Raw genomic sequence first — 13,468 nt, 5'->3', positions numbered from 1 at the left:
CCTCTCTCTCTCTTTTTTCTAGGTAAATCTAGCTCAAGATTTGCCAATTAATGTTGATCTTTTCAAGGAACCAGCTTTTAGTGTCATTAATTTTCTCTATTGTTTTCTGCTCTCCATTTCATTAAATTGTACTCTAATATTTATTATTTTCTTCTACTTGCTTTAGGTTTAGTTTGCTCTTCTTTTTCTAGTGTCTTGAGGTGGAAGGTTAGGTAATTGTTTGGAGATCTTTTTTTATTTCTGAATATAAGTATTTACAGCCATAAATTTACCTGTAAGTACTGCTTTAGCTGTTTTCCTTAAGTCTTATTGTGCTGCGTCTTCATTTTCATTCATCTCAAAGTATTTTATGATTTCTGTTTTGGTGTTTTCTTTGACCCATTGCATATTTAGGACTACATTGTTTAATTTCTGCATCTTTGAGTTTCTTAAACTTTTTCCTGCTATTGATTTCTAATTTCAGTTTAGAAATTAGAATTTCTGTTTTCAACTTACATATCTTTATTCACCTGTCTTTACTTATTCACTTATTCTTTCTTCTGCCAATTCATATCTATTGTTGATCCCTTTAGTGAATTTTATTTCAGTTAACTTGATAATTTCCATGTGTGTCTCTTTCTAAAAAATAATTCTTAGGATGGGACAGGAAAGCTGATAATAGGGAACCCAAGGAAGAGAAGGGCGAGTGTTGTCATGTCGTGGGGCGGGGGAGGGGGAGAGAAAATAATTTTTATCCTTTATTGACATTCTCTATTTGATGTAACATTGTCATCACACCTTCCTTTACTTCTTTAGTCACAGTTTCCTTTTGTTCTGTAAAAATGTTATAATGATCACTTTGAAGTTTTTTACATGGTAAATCTGATACCTGGTCTCTCTCACGAGTAGTTCCTCTTTCCTGCCTTTTTTGTTTTTCTGGTGTATGAGTCATATTTCCCTCTCTTTGCATTTTTTGTATTTTTTTTTTATTGAAAACTGGACATTTTAGATAATATATTGTAGAAAATCTCACTACTTGTCCTCTCTACCCCTTCTTGGGGATTTTCTTGTTTATATATTTACTGACTGGCTGGATTATTTTAGTAAAATGTGTATTTCCCTCTCCCCCACAATGTTCAGCTTCTGATGGTGCTTCTCAGAAAGAAACAGCGTTGGGTATGCCCATAGTCACCCAGAGATGACAGTGGTTGTGATAGGGCTTTCTTCCTGTCTTTCCTGATCACATCCAGTTTTTAAACTCCACGAATTGCTGACTGATTGCTGTATTGTTTTTAATAATGCCCTGGCACATAGAATTGCTGTACAAATTTATCCACTTCTCTCTTTTTTATAGATGTAATGAATTGTTCTGTGTTTTAATAGTTAAACCACCTTCAAATTTATGGAATTACCTCAACTTTGTTATGATGCATTATCTTTCTAATATATTGCTGGATTCTTTTTGATAGAATTTTATTTAGGATTTTTGAGTTCTAGTGCTATGTTTTGGATTAACGAGTAAGCTTGTTTTGTAATTTTCCTTTACATAACATGCCTTATCGGGCTTTGGTATTGAGTTTAAGCTGGCTTCATAAAAGGAGCTGGGAAGTACTCTCCATTTTTGTTTTTTAGTCTTTGGATGGGCTTATGGAAGACTGGTGGTATTTTTTTCTTAATGGTGCTTGCTTTTGGGAAAATCTGCAACTTCCACGATGTCTTCACTACATGAGTTGGTTCTCGCCATGCTCTTTAAACTAGACTCAGATTTCACAGTGTTTGACAGGTGTGCTTCATAGTTTGTGCTTTGGGCTTGTTGTTTTTTCCTTACTATCATGGATTGAATTGTGTCCCCCCAAAATATGTGTCAAGCTGGCTAGACCATGATTCCCAGAAGTATGTAATTATCCTACATTTTGTGATCTGATATAGTTATCCTCCATTTTGTGATATTACGTAACTATCCTCTATTTTATGTGTTATAAATTCTAAAATCTCTATAAGGTAGGATTAGTGTGAGGTGTATCTTGAGTCGAATAGACTTATTTAAGTCACACCCTTATTCAAGTCATATCCTTACTTAAGTCACAGCCGTGTTCAAGTCATGCCATTACTCAAGTCACATCCTTGCTTGAGTCACACCAATTATCTTATAAGATGTAAAAGGATAGAGAAGTGAGCATAGAGGAGAGGGACATCACTACTACCAAGAAAGAAGAGCTGGGAGTGGAGCATGTCCTTTGGGCCAGTGGTCCCTGCACTGAGAACCTCCTAGACCCAGGGGAAGATTGATGCCAAGACACATGGAGATCTCCAAGGAATGCCAGATCCACAGATGTTGAAAGGAGACAAATACCTTCCCCTGAGCCGACAGAGAGAGAAAGCTTTCCCCTAGAGCTGGTACACAGAATTCAGACTCCTAGCCTCCAAAACAGTGAGAGAATAAATTTGTGTTTGTTAAAGCTATGTACTTGAGTTATTTCTGTTATAGCAGTACTAGATAACTAAGACACTTACCTCATTGAAAATGATGTTTTTTCCCTGTGTTTTGTTTCTTTTTGTGGTTTGCATTGACTTTGAAGGAAAAAGTGAAACAAAGATATTTTCATTCTGCTATCTCTTAGTGAAAATTCTTCTCCTCTGGTTTAATATAAGAATCTTTGCTTTAAGCCAAAGTAATGAATTTCTGTGTTTGGAAATTTCAGGCATCTAAAATAGGAGGTTGGGGAGACTGCTTCTGGAGAAGAACAGTTCTTAGAGGAGAGGAATCATGGCATATTGGAAGAATACTGCATTGGGAATTTGCAAGCCTGGGTGTTTGACTATATTCCCTTCTTTATTATCTGTGTGAACCACTTAACTTCTTTGAGCTTTGGTTTCTTTTTCTGTAAAACAAAAAGAATAACACTAGCATTGCCAATCTTACAGGATTAGTGGGAGGATCAAAGGGGATAAAGAATATTATCCTATTTGTAAAATGCTGTGGAAATATATTATTTTTGTGCCTTCACACCCTGGAAAGCATTCAGGAAGTAAGAAACAAAAGGATGTCACAGCTACTGTAGCCTTTTAATTCCATCTTAATGAATATCCTCCAGCTAATCTGCAGTCACAGCTGAGTCACATTAATGTGGAACTTATAATTCATAAACTGCGACAGCAGCATGGAAAGGTTTTAATCAGTTGCCGTCATTCTTAATTATTTTAAAACCTCAATAGTGGTCACATGAGCTGCATGGCAGCTTAATTAATTTGCATTAAGCCCAAAGGTCCGAATGAGTAGTGAGATCAGGAACAAAGTCTAAGGGCTTGGCACAAGCATGTCAAGTGTGAATAAGTATCTGGGCTGGTTCCTATTGATTACTCTCAAGTCAGTGTCTCTCTCTCTCTGCTGCATTCACACAATTTCTATCACTTTGTTTATTACATTAGAATTGACCTTGAAGCCTCTGAAAATGAGCCCACTTGCTGTCACTTGCTAGAGAAAATCTTTGGAAATATCTGTGAATTCCAACTGCCTGTACTTCTCCCTGCTCCAGTTTCTATGGTTAATAGAAAGCTGGCAGGGCGTTAATTATTTATTTTTGGAAGAGAATTGGTATTATTTTACTCCCTGCCTGTCATATTGGTTTGATAATTAGTGTATTTCAATTCAAAAATTCCATTGAGTGAGGGCACCGTTTCTGAGTGGCTTCAATCTGAGCCATGCCCTACACTTCAAGAGCCTGCTCAGTAAGATGGCTACTCATTCTCAAGCCAGGAGACTGTCCTAACAGGTGGGATTCTGGGCAGGATTTATTACCCATATTATCATATCTCTGGGTTTGGAGTTATAGCCTATCCCATTATGAGTAGAATTAAGGAGCGACACTCATGCTCAAATAGTCAGAAGGGTGAGGGGGAAGAAAAAGGAAGTGGGTAAGTAGAGCCATCCATCTGACTTATTTTACTGGTCTTCTGTTGTCTATCAGCACTAGAAGGCTGTTATTCCACTAAAGCGATCTGGTATAAAGGTAAGATGGTCACCACTCACACCCTCCTCCACTCTCACCAGCTGTATGGGTCCTATCAAGGGACAATAAAGTGGGAGGCAGTCTTGCAGAATAAATGAATTCTGGGGACTCTCACAGGTATAGCAATTAAATCTGTCATTTATTTTTGTTGTTGTTTGCTGCTGACTTGGCCATGACTCATGGTGACCTCACGTATAACAGAACAAAATGTTGCCCAGACCTGTGCCATCTTCATGCTCTTTGGGATGTTTGAATCCATCGTTGTGACTATTGTGTCAATCCATTTCATTGAGGGTTTCCCTCATGTTCATTGACTGTCTACTTTACCAAACATGATGTCCTTTTCTAGTGATTGGTCTTTCCTAATGATGTGTCCAAAGTAAGCAAGCCAAAGTCTTTCCATCCTCTTTTCTAAGGAGCATTCTGGTTATATTTCTTCTAAGATTGATCTGTTCATTCTTCTGGAAGTCCACAGTATATTCAATATTCTTTGCCAAAGCCACAGAATACATCAACTCTTCATCTGTCTTCGTTGTTCACTGGCTTATTTTCTCCAGGCCTTTCTTCTTAGTCTGTGTCTTAGCCATATTGTACTGCTATAAAAGAAATACCACAAGTGTATGGCTTTAACAAAGAGAAATTTATTCTCTCACAGTCTAGGAGGCTACAAGCCCAAATTCAGGGCATTAGCTCCAGGGGAAGGCTTTCTCTCTCTCGGCACTAGAGGAAGGTCCTTGTCATCAATCTTCCCCTGGTCTAGGAGCTTCTCAGGTGCAGGGATCCCTAGTCCAAAGGACATGGTTTGCTCCTGGAACTACTTTCTTGCTGGTATGAGGTCTCTCACTCTCTGCTTGCTTCCCTTTCCATTTATCTCTTTTAAGATAAAAGGTGATGCAGGCCACACCTCAGGGAAGCTCGCTTTACATTGGATCAGGGATGTGACCTGAGTAAGGGTGTTACATCCCACCCTAATCCTCTTTAACATAATTTAATCTTGCTTTTTTAACCACAGGCAGAGATTAGGATTTACTACACATAGGAAAATTATAGCAATCACAAAATAGAGGACAACCACACAATACTGGGAATTATAGCCTAACAAAGTTGATACATATTTTGGGGGGACAGAATTCAATCCATGACAGCCTGTCTTAGTCTGAAAGCTCCGTTGAAATCTGTTCACCATGGGTGACTTGGCTGGTATTTGAAATACCAGTGGCATAGCTTCCAGCATCATAGCAAAATGTAAGCCGTCACTGACAGATGGGTTGTGTCTGATCAGAGCAGAATGAACTTAATCAAGGAGACTTCTTGGGAGTGCACTGTGAACAAGGCATTGAATAGTGTAAGAGGAAAAAAAAAAAGAGGGGAAATAAATGTGTACTTAGTTCTATATCGCTGAATGAATAAGCAGATTGTGAATGAATAAGTGGATGAATGTAAGGTGTCATGAAATCATTCAGGTGAAAAGATCCCATGGATTGAATGAGTTACTGAGAGATAAGTTCTCCAAAGATGACCTGGGTCCAAAAATGCATGGCTCATTGTTTTGGAGCTCTGTCTGTTATTTTTGATATGTCACATGAAAAGAAAATGTTTCCTTGGGGCTAAATGAAATGAAGAACAACCACCAGACTGGTTACCTGAAGTCAGCAGGAGTGGTTGGTTGCTTAAGGTGTCCCATGGGAATTTTATCTATTCTTAGTTGAAAATCAGAGCACTCTTCCTTTCATGTGAAATAGCCCCAGAAAATCTCCTGGGTCTGCTCACCCAAGGTGTGGAATTGAACTTAATTCAGCAGAAAATGATTTTCAGGGTGAAATGCCTACCTAGTTGGATTCACTAGAACTGAATGCCAGTCAATAACCTTGGTTGCCTGGCTGCCAGGGGAAGACAAGTAGAATTCTTCTCTAAAGGCCCTTAGCAGCTCAGAGATGCTGGCAGGAGGATGGAGAATGAAGTCTGAAGAAGTAAGCTCATTAGTGTTTGGAAAAAGGAGAATGTTGTTTTGTCTGAAATGCAGAGCCTCCTGCCTCAAAGCCAACCACACCAAGGACAACCTGGAGGCTGGTTTACTGTTTGGATGTAATGATAGAACACTTCGCAGACGGTTCTGGCATAAGAGTTTTGCTGCCATTTTTAAAGAAAAGATAGACCTTTTTCAGGGAGCGGTGGTGGTTCAGTGGTGGAATTTTCACCTTCCATGTGGGAAACCTGGGTTTGATTCTGGCCAATTCACCTCAGGTACCACCACTACCCATCTGTCAGGGGAGGCTTGCATTTTGCTATGATGCTGAGCAGGTTTCAGTGGATGTCTTGGTCATCTAGTGCTGCTATAACAGAAATACCACAAGTGGATGGCTTTAACAAAGAGAAATTTATTTCCTCACAGTAAAGTAGGCTGAAAGTCTAAATTCAAGGCGTCAGCTACAAGGGAAGGCTTTCTCTCTCCGTCAGCTCTGGAGGAAGGTCCTCGTCCTCAATCTTCCCATGGTCAAGGAGCTTCTCCGGCGCAGGGTCCCCAGGTCCAAAGGTTGTGCTCTGCTTCCAGCACTGCTTTCTTCGTGGTATGAGGTCCCCCTGTCTCTCTGCTCACTTCTTTCTTTTATATCTCAAGAGACTGCCTCAAGGCACAATCCAATCTTTAGATTGAGTCCTGCCTCACTAACACAACTGCCACCCATCCTCCCTCATTAACATCACAGAGGCAGGATTTATACCATATTGGGAAATCACACAATACCGGGAATCATGGCCCAGCCAAACTGATACACACATTTTTGGAGGACATAATTCAATCCATGAGAGTAGAGCTTCCAGACTATGATTGACTAGGAAAAAAGGCCTGTTGATCTACTTCCAAAAAATCAGCCAGTGAAAGCTCTGTGAATCACAACAGTCTGATCCACAATTGATCATAGGGATGGCACAGGGCCAGGCAGTTTCATTCCATTGTGCTTGGGGTCGTCACGCACCAGGGCTAACTCCAGGGCAGCTGAGAAGAAGAATTTTTCAGAAGATCAGAAACCTGGTCAGCTCTCCTCCTCTCTGTCCAGATTCTGAATGATTTGAGATCTAAGACAAAGGAGAGGCAAGTAGAAGCCAAATGTCACCTTTTTTTTTTTTTTACCAACACTAGCCAGAATGGAGGGCATGGTTTTAGATCTGTTAGTGCTCCTATTAATAGTATATGAAAGTTTCAGTTGCTTTATTTTCTTGCCAACATTGGTTTTGTCTGTTTAAAGAAATGTCTCAAGGTTTTTCTTTTTTTCAATTCTAGGCATTCTGGTTAGAGGTTTATGTAAAACTTGATTGCTTTATCCCTTGCCTTATTTCAGAAAGGATTTAAAGATTCATTTACTTATACATGAAACATGCCCCCTATCTTAGCTTCTCTGTACGTTGGCTTTACTCTCTTGCACCATTTTATTTCTCTCCAAATGGTGGCAATGTAGGGCCATAGAAAACTCTATTGTTGTTTAAATTGGGGAAAGGAGAACTCCAGAGGAATCAAGGAAGGCTTTATGGAACTGATGAAATTTGACTTAGATTTTGAAGAACTTGGAAAAGTGTGGAGGAGTGGGGAGGCTTTTCTGGCTACACTGGAGGATTCTGCTAGGGACCAACTACTGGTGGCTGAGGGTCATCGGAGTCAGTGCGCAGATTATTGACTATAGCTGAGAAGCTTGGCTGCCACCAAAGTTTTGGTCATTGCTTTTCTGGGGGTTTAGGGAAGTTAAACTGGTCAACATCCATTCAAAGGAGAAGAAGACAAAAAACTGGAGGTGGTCTAGACAGTATAAAGAGATGGATGATGGAAAGCCTGGATTAGAATTTAGGGCAGTGTCAGGACACCAGAAAGGAATTAGAATTACATAGAAGGAAGAATCGATGGTCCTTGGCTATATTCCTTGTTCTCAGGCCATCGTCCTGTGCTGCAGTTGTCCTGTGCTGCAGCTGGGGTGCTTGATTCCACTGCTTATGGGGAGGCACTGTGTCTTCCCACTGTCTCAGTTCCCCCTGCCCTTCTCTGTTGGAGAAGCACTGACATCAAGATAAGCATGTTATCTCCAAATGGACCCAGGCTCCTTCCAGAGGCACTCCCACCCACGGAGCTTACCCATCCTTCCTGACCTGCCCTGGCTTGCCTAACTCCTTAGCAACAAAATGATTCAGGAAGTTCCAGAAAACATCAGTTTTCCTGCTGAAGAGAAGGAAATCTTGCAATTTTGGTCCAAATTTAATTGTTCTCAGGAATGCTTAAAGCAGTCGAGACATAGACCAAGGTTTTCCTCCGTTTGCAACTGGATGGCCTCACTATGGACATATACTTGCCAGGAAAATTAAAGACATAGTTACAAGACATATTCATCAGAGTGGATTTCGTGTTGACAGAAGATTTGGATAGGATTGTCATGGTTTACCTGTGGAAAATGAAATTGATAAGACACTGGGAGTCAGAGGACCAGAGGATGTGGCCAATATGGTGATCGCAGAGTATAACAATCAGTGCTGAGCAATTATGATGAGATTTTCTACTGGGTAGAAGTCTACTATAACCAGGCTGGGCCAGTGGATTGACTTTGACAGTGACTACAAAACTATGTACCTATAGGTCATGGAATCTGTCTGTTGGGTTTTCAAACAACTCTATGTTAAAGGCCTTGTTTATAAAAAAAAGAGGTGTGAAAATTATGCCCTTCTCCACAGCATGTAATACTCCACTTTCCAATTTGAATCTCATCAAAATTATAAAGATACTCAACATCCTTCAATATTGGTAACTTTCCCTTTGGAGGAAGATTAAAATATATGTTTAGTTGCTTGAATACCCACTCTGTGGATTGTATCTAGTAACCTTGCCATCTGTGTTAATCCTGGTACGCAATATGGGAAGATTAAATATATTATCAAAGCAAAATTACTGATTTTAATGGAAGCCAGATTATCAGCCCTCTATAAAGTGGAGAATGACTATGAGATCCTTAAAAGTTTTCCTGGTGCCTATCTCAAAGGCAAGAAGTACAGGCCACTTTTGACTGCTTTGTGAAGTATAAAGAGAATGGTGCTTTTATTGTGCTTGTCAGGGAGAGGAGGAAGGCACTGGAGTTGTACACTAGGCTCCTTACTTTGGTGCTGATGACTATAGGGTCTGTATGGACTTCAAACATTATTCAAAAAGACTCATTCCCTGTTTGCCCTGCTGATGTATTGGGCTGTCTCACAGCAGAAGTAACAGATTTCAAGGGACAGTATGTGAAGGATGCTGACAAAAGTATCATCGGGACCCTAAAGGAAGAAAGCTGCCTTCTTGTTGCCAATACCTTCACTCATATCTACCCTTTCTGCTGGAAGTCAGACTCGCCTCTGATTTATAAGGCTGTGCCCAGCTGGTTTGTGTGAGTGGAGCACATGGTGGACAGATTACTGAGCAACAGTGACTTGTGTTACTGGGTTTGAGAGTTTGTGAGAGAGAAGGAATCTGGAAAATGGCTGAAAGATGCATGTAACTGGGCAATTTCCAGAAATAGATATTGGGGCACCCCTATTCCACTGTGGGTCAGTGATGACTTCCAAGAGGCAGTAAGCACTGGATCAGTGGCAGAATTTGAAGAACTGTCAGGAGCAAAGATCTCAGATCCCCACAGAAAGAGCATTGACCATCTACTATTCCTTCACGCTGTGAGAAGGGATCATTGCATCGAACCTCTGAAGTGTTTGATTGTTGGCTTGAGAGTGGCAGTACGCCTTATGCGAAAGTCCATTATCCATTTGAAAACAAGGAGTTTGATGATGCTTTCCTGCAGACTTCATTGCCAAAAGCATTGACCAAATCAGAGGATGGTTTTACATCCTGCTGGTGCTGGCCGTGAAACCCTGGTGACACAGTGGTTAAGAGTTACAGCTGCTAACCAAAAGGTTGGTTGGTAGTTCAAATCCACCAGCCACTCCTTAGAAACCTTATGGGGCAGTCCTAGTCTGTCTTGTAGGGTGACTATGAGTTGGAATGTACTCAACTGCAACAGATTTTTTTTTTTTGATTTGGTGCTGTCCACAGCTCCTTGAACAAACAGCTTTCAAGACTGTGATTGTGAATGGGCTTGCCCTAGTTAGCAATGGCCAAAAAATGAGCAAATGATAAAAGAATTATCCAGATCCAGTTTTAGTCATCCATAAATATGGTGCTGATGTCCTCAGATTATATCTGATTAACTCCCCTGTGGTAACAGCAGAAAACCTTTGCTTTAAGGAGCAGGCTGTGAGTGATGTGCTGAAGGACCAGTCAATTGTGGATGAAGAATTGGCTCAGGCAGTCATCAGTTGTACCCAGAAACTTCGCAAGAAGTGCAATCTGGTTCCAACTCATGAAATAACAGTTTATTATAAAGTAAAATCAGGAGGAAGATAACTGAATAATGTTATTGAAAGGCCCACAGATTTTATATTTGCCACTGTAAAGGCTCCTTTGAAATCATATCCAGTTCCTACATCAGGTAAAATCCTTATTCAAGAAATAAACACAGTTAAAGGGGTCTGAACTGGAAATTACACTCACCAGAGGGTCTTCCCTGCCTCGTCCTGCTTGTGCATGTCAAATGTTGGCATTTATGCAAATAGCAGTGAGCAAGGTGGAATTTTGCTTCTAGAAAATCCAAAAAGCAATGTTACGTTGGACCTTTTAAAGCTGAAGAGTGTTGTTGCTAGCATTTTCAGGGTTAAAAATGCAGAGCTGGTTGTCTTCCATGGTGAAACACAAATAAAAAAACAAACTGACCTTCTGAGTCTTAGTGGAAAAACACTTTGTGTGACTATAGGATCAGCCCCCACTTTGATCGGCAATCCCAGTACTCCTCTCTGTCAGTATATGAACCTACAGCTCTTGAACACAGAACCACGTGAATGTTTAATGGGAACAGTAGGGACTGTCCTGCTTGAAAACCCAAATAGGCAGAATGGACTCCCCTACCAACGTCTTCTGTATGAAGCAGCCAATGTATTTGGCCTTCAGAGCAGGAAGCTAAAGCTGTTTCTGAATGAGATTCAAACACATGAAATTACAGAGAAAATCTCCATGAAGACTGTGAATATGAGGACTATGTATGTTTCTGTATTCCTGACAATGGCAGAGGTCTAAAGTTCACCTAAAAATGTGATTGGTCAGCCTTTCTGTGGCTTACGCCCATCCCCAACACACACACAGACACAATGAAGGTATTTTCTGCTGGTACACGTGTAATATGCTGCTTTTGGTCCAAAGTTCAAGTGGGATTGATTCATCAAGTGATGAGACCTCACAGTAATATTCACATTTGACCTTAAAAACCCATGCGATCATGTTAGGGGTATGCAATGTTACCTTAGCCTTCAGAGTTGATTTCTATACTTGAGTTCTCACTTATTTGAGTTCTCAAGATAGAAGTTATTTTAATGGCATAGTATATTTACTTTTAAAATATATTTGGGACTTCTGGAAGGAATGGACATGTTATACATTCCTACTACTTGAATTTTCCTGGGAAATTTGATGGAATATTTTAAGTTTCAGTAAACCCGAACAATAAACTTTCTCTCAGATAGAAAAAGAAAAAAGATAAGCATGTTAGGAACCTCTCACAAGATCGTTGTCTAATTGAGTAACAAAACTGTGGAAGTGCTTATCAGACCTAAATATAGAAGAGTGTTACAGGTTAAAAGTATTTTGGTGCCACTCAGCTGATTTCATCATTTCTCAAAACAGAAAAGAAGTTTTTATTTTTTAAATTTTCCAATGAGGTAAGATTTTCGAGCTTATTTTGGTAGTTTGAATACATTTGCACACTTACACCTACTGCATGATGCAGGATATTTAACATAGTTCTCTTTCCCTGTAATTGCAAGTGGTATCTTCCTGCCTAAGTCTGCTTGAAGGGTTACAAGTTGCCACATCAGTTTCTTCCTCATTTTAATACTTGTATATGAAGCTGACAGTCTGTCTATAGAGATGTATATGGTACTTCTAAATATCAAAAAAAAAAAAAAAAATTAAATCTACCCCATCCCCAGCTGCCCACCTGAGGGTGCAGAAGATAGGTATCCAGCCCGATTTCCTGTGTCCAGAAGGTATGAGGACATGGGTAGAACCAATTTAGAATTGTTTGTGCTGAAGGGAGATGGTGGTGGTGATTGAATGATGAGGAGTCTCCAGTTTTTGTTGTGATGAGCCATTCTGCTCCTCACCTGGAGCCCAATGGTGGTTTTTGTTGGGGTAAGTGCATGTGGGTATCTTCAAGGAAACCTGTGATGGGCTGAGGGTATGGGAGAGTAGTGTGCTGAAAGAGATCTCCAACTGGTCAGTGAATAGAGGACTTGTGCATTTCTAGAGTGACAGTTTCATGCCCCTTTTCCCACCAGAAATATCTATGACTCTCACTGGGCCTTGGTTTCTGACTGTGTAGTCTGAGGTTAAGGCCACCTGTCCTACTTTCCTCTCAGTTGTAGTTTGAGCATCACACAAAGGTGAAAGGTCTGCATAATGTAAAGATTTTTTGTTATTAACTAAATACACAAATGCTCCAGGAGTCCTTCAGAAGTTCTGCATGAGACGTTTATACTTAAAGAATTTGGCCTTGAAGAATTAGAAAGACAGGAAAAAAGATTAGGCATTACGAGTTATCTTTCAGACCAAGTTTGCTTATCCTGTTAATCTAAAATGAGAGCCAACAATCTGGAGTGGTTTTGATTGGATCTAAATATTCCCCCACATTTGAATGGGCTCCAAGGGTCTGTTCCAACATCTGGGCCAGCACGTCTGCATGTTCTGGAGAAAAGCAAGTTTGTCTGTGTGTGCACTGGGTCCCGTTCCTGTGAAAGACAGGCAATGGTGCCATCATCTCCCTCCACTGGGCTGTCACCATCCAGTTGCCTCCTGCAGCTCTAAGGTGAAGGCTACTAGCTGATGGCTGTTGTCAAGCCCTGGAATTAAGTCATCAGGAGACTCAGTCTCCTGCCTTTAGCCTCTCAGGCTAGCAAATCAGGTCTTGATATCCCAACTTTGAGAGGCTGGCCTTTTCTCAGGCAATGTTCATGCTTTGGGAGGGAAGGATTATACTAGCAAATTGTTACTGAGGCCTTATTACACACTAGCCACTGTTCTAAGCACATTCTCCATGTTAATTCATTTAATCCTTACAGCCCTTGTTGCAATGTTATTACTGTTCCTGTTTTATAGACGTGGAAATGGAGCTGTGGAGGAGCATCATAATTGTTCAAGATCTTTCTGTGACAACAGGGGTGCTATTAAAAAAAATTGTGGTGTATGTGTGTGTGTGTGTGTGTGTCCCCCATGTGTCTGTCAGATTGTCATACCGTAGGGCCTTGTGTGTTGCTGTGATGCTGGAAGCTATGCCACCGGTATTCAGAAACCAGCAGGGTCATCCATGGAGGACAGGTTTCAGCTGAGCTTCCAGACTAAGACAGACTAGGAGGAAGCACCCGGCAGT

The 13,468-nt window shown here is 40.6% G+C and overlaps 1 pseudogene; it reads left to right on the top strand.

The window, feature by feature from the left end:
• The first annotated feature begins 8,156 nt into the window (after positions 1 to 8,156).
• Positions 8,157 to 11,124, top strand: LOC126078146 (isoleucine--tRNA ligase, cytoplasmic-like; annotated as a pseudogene).
• The last annotated feature ends 2,344 nt before the right edge of the window (positions 11,125 to 13,468 follow it).

Source organism: Elephas maximus, chromosome 6, assembly GCF_024166365.1.
Source record: "Elephas maximus indicus isolate mEleMax1 chromosome 6, mEleMax1 primary haplotype, whole genome shotgun sequence".
NCBI classification, from domain to species: domain Eukaryota; kingdom Metazoa; phylum Chordata; class Mammalia; order Proboscidea; family Elephantidae; genus Elephas; species Elephas maximus.
The sequence above is the reverse complement of the archived record's forward strand: the minus strand, read 5'-3'. Positions and strand labels throughout refer to the sequence as shown.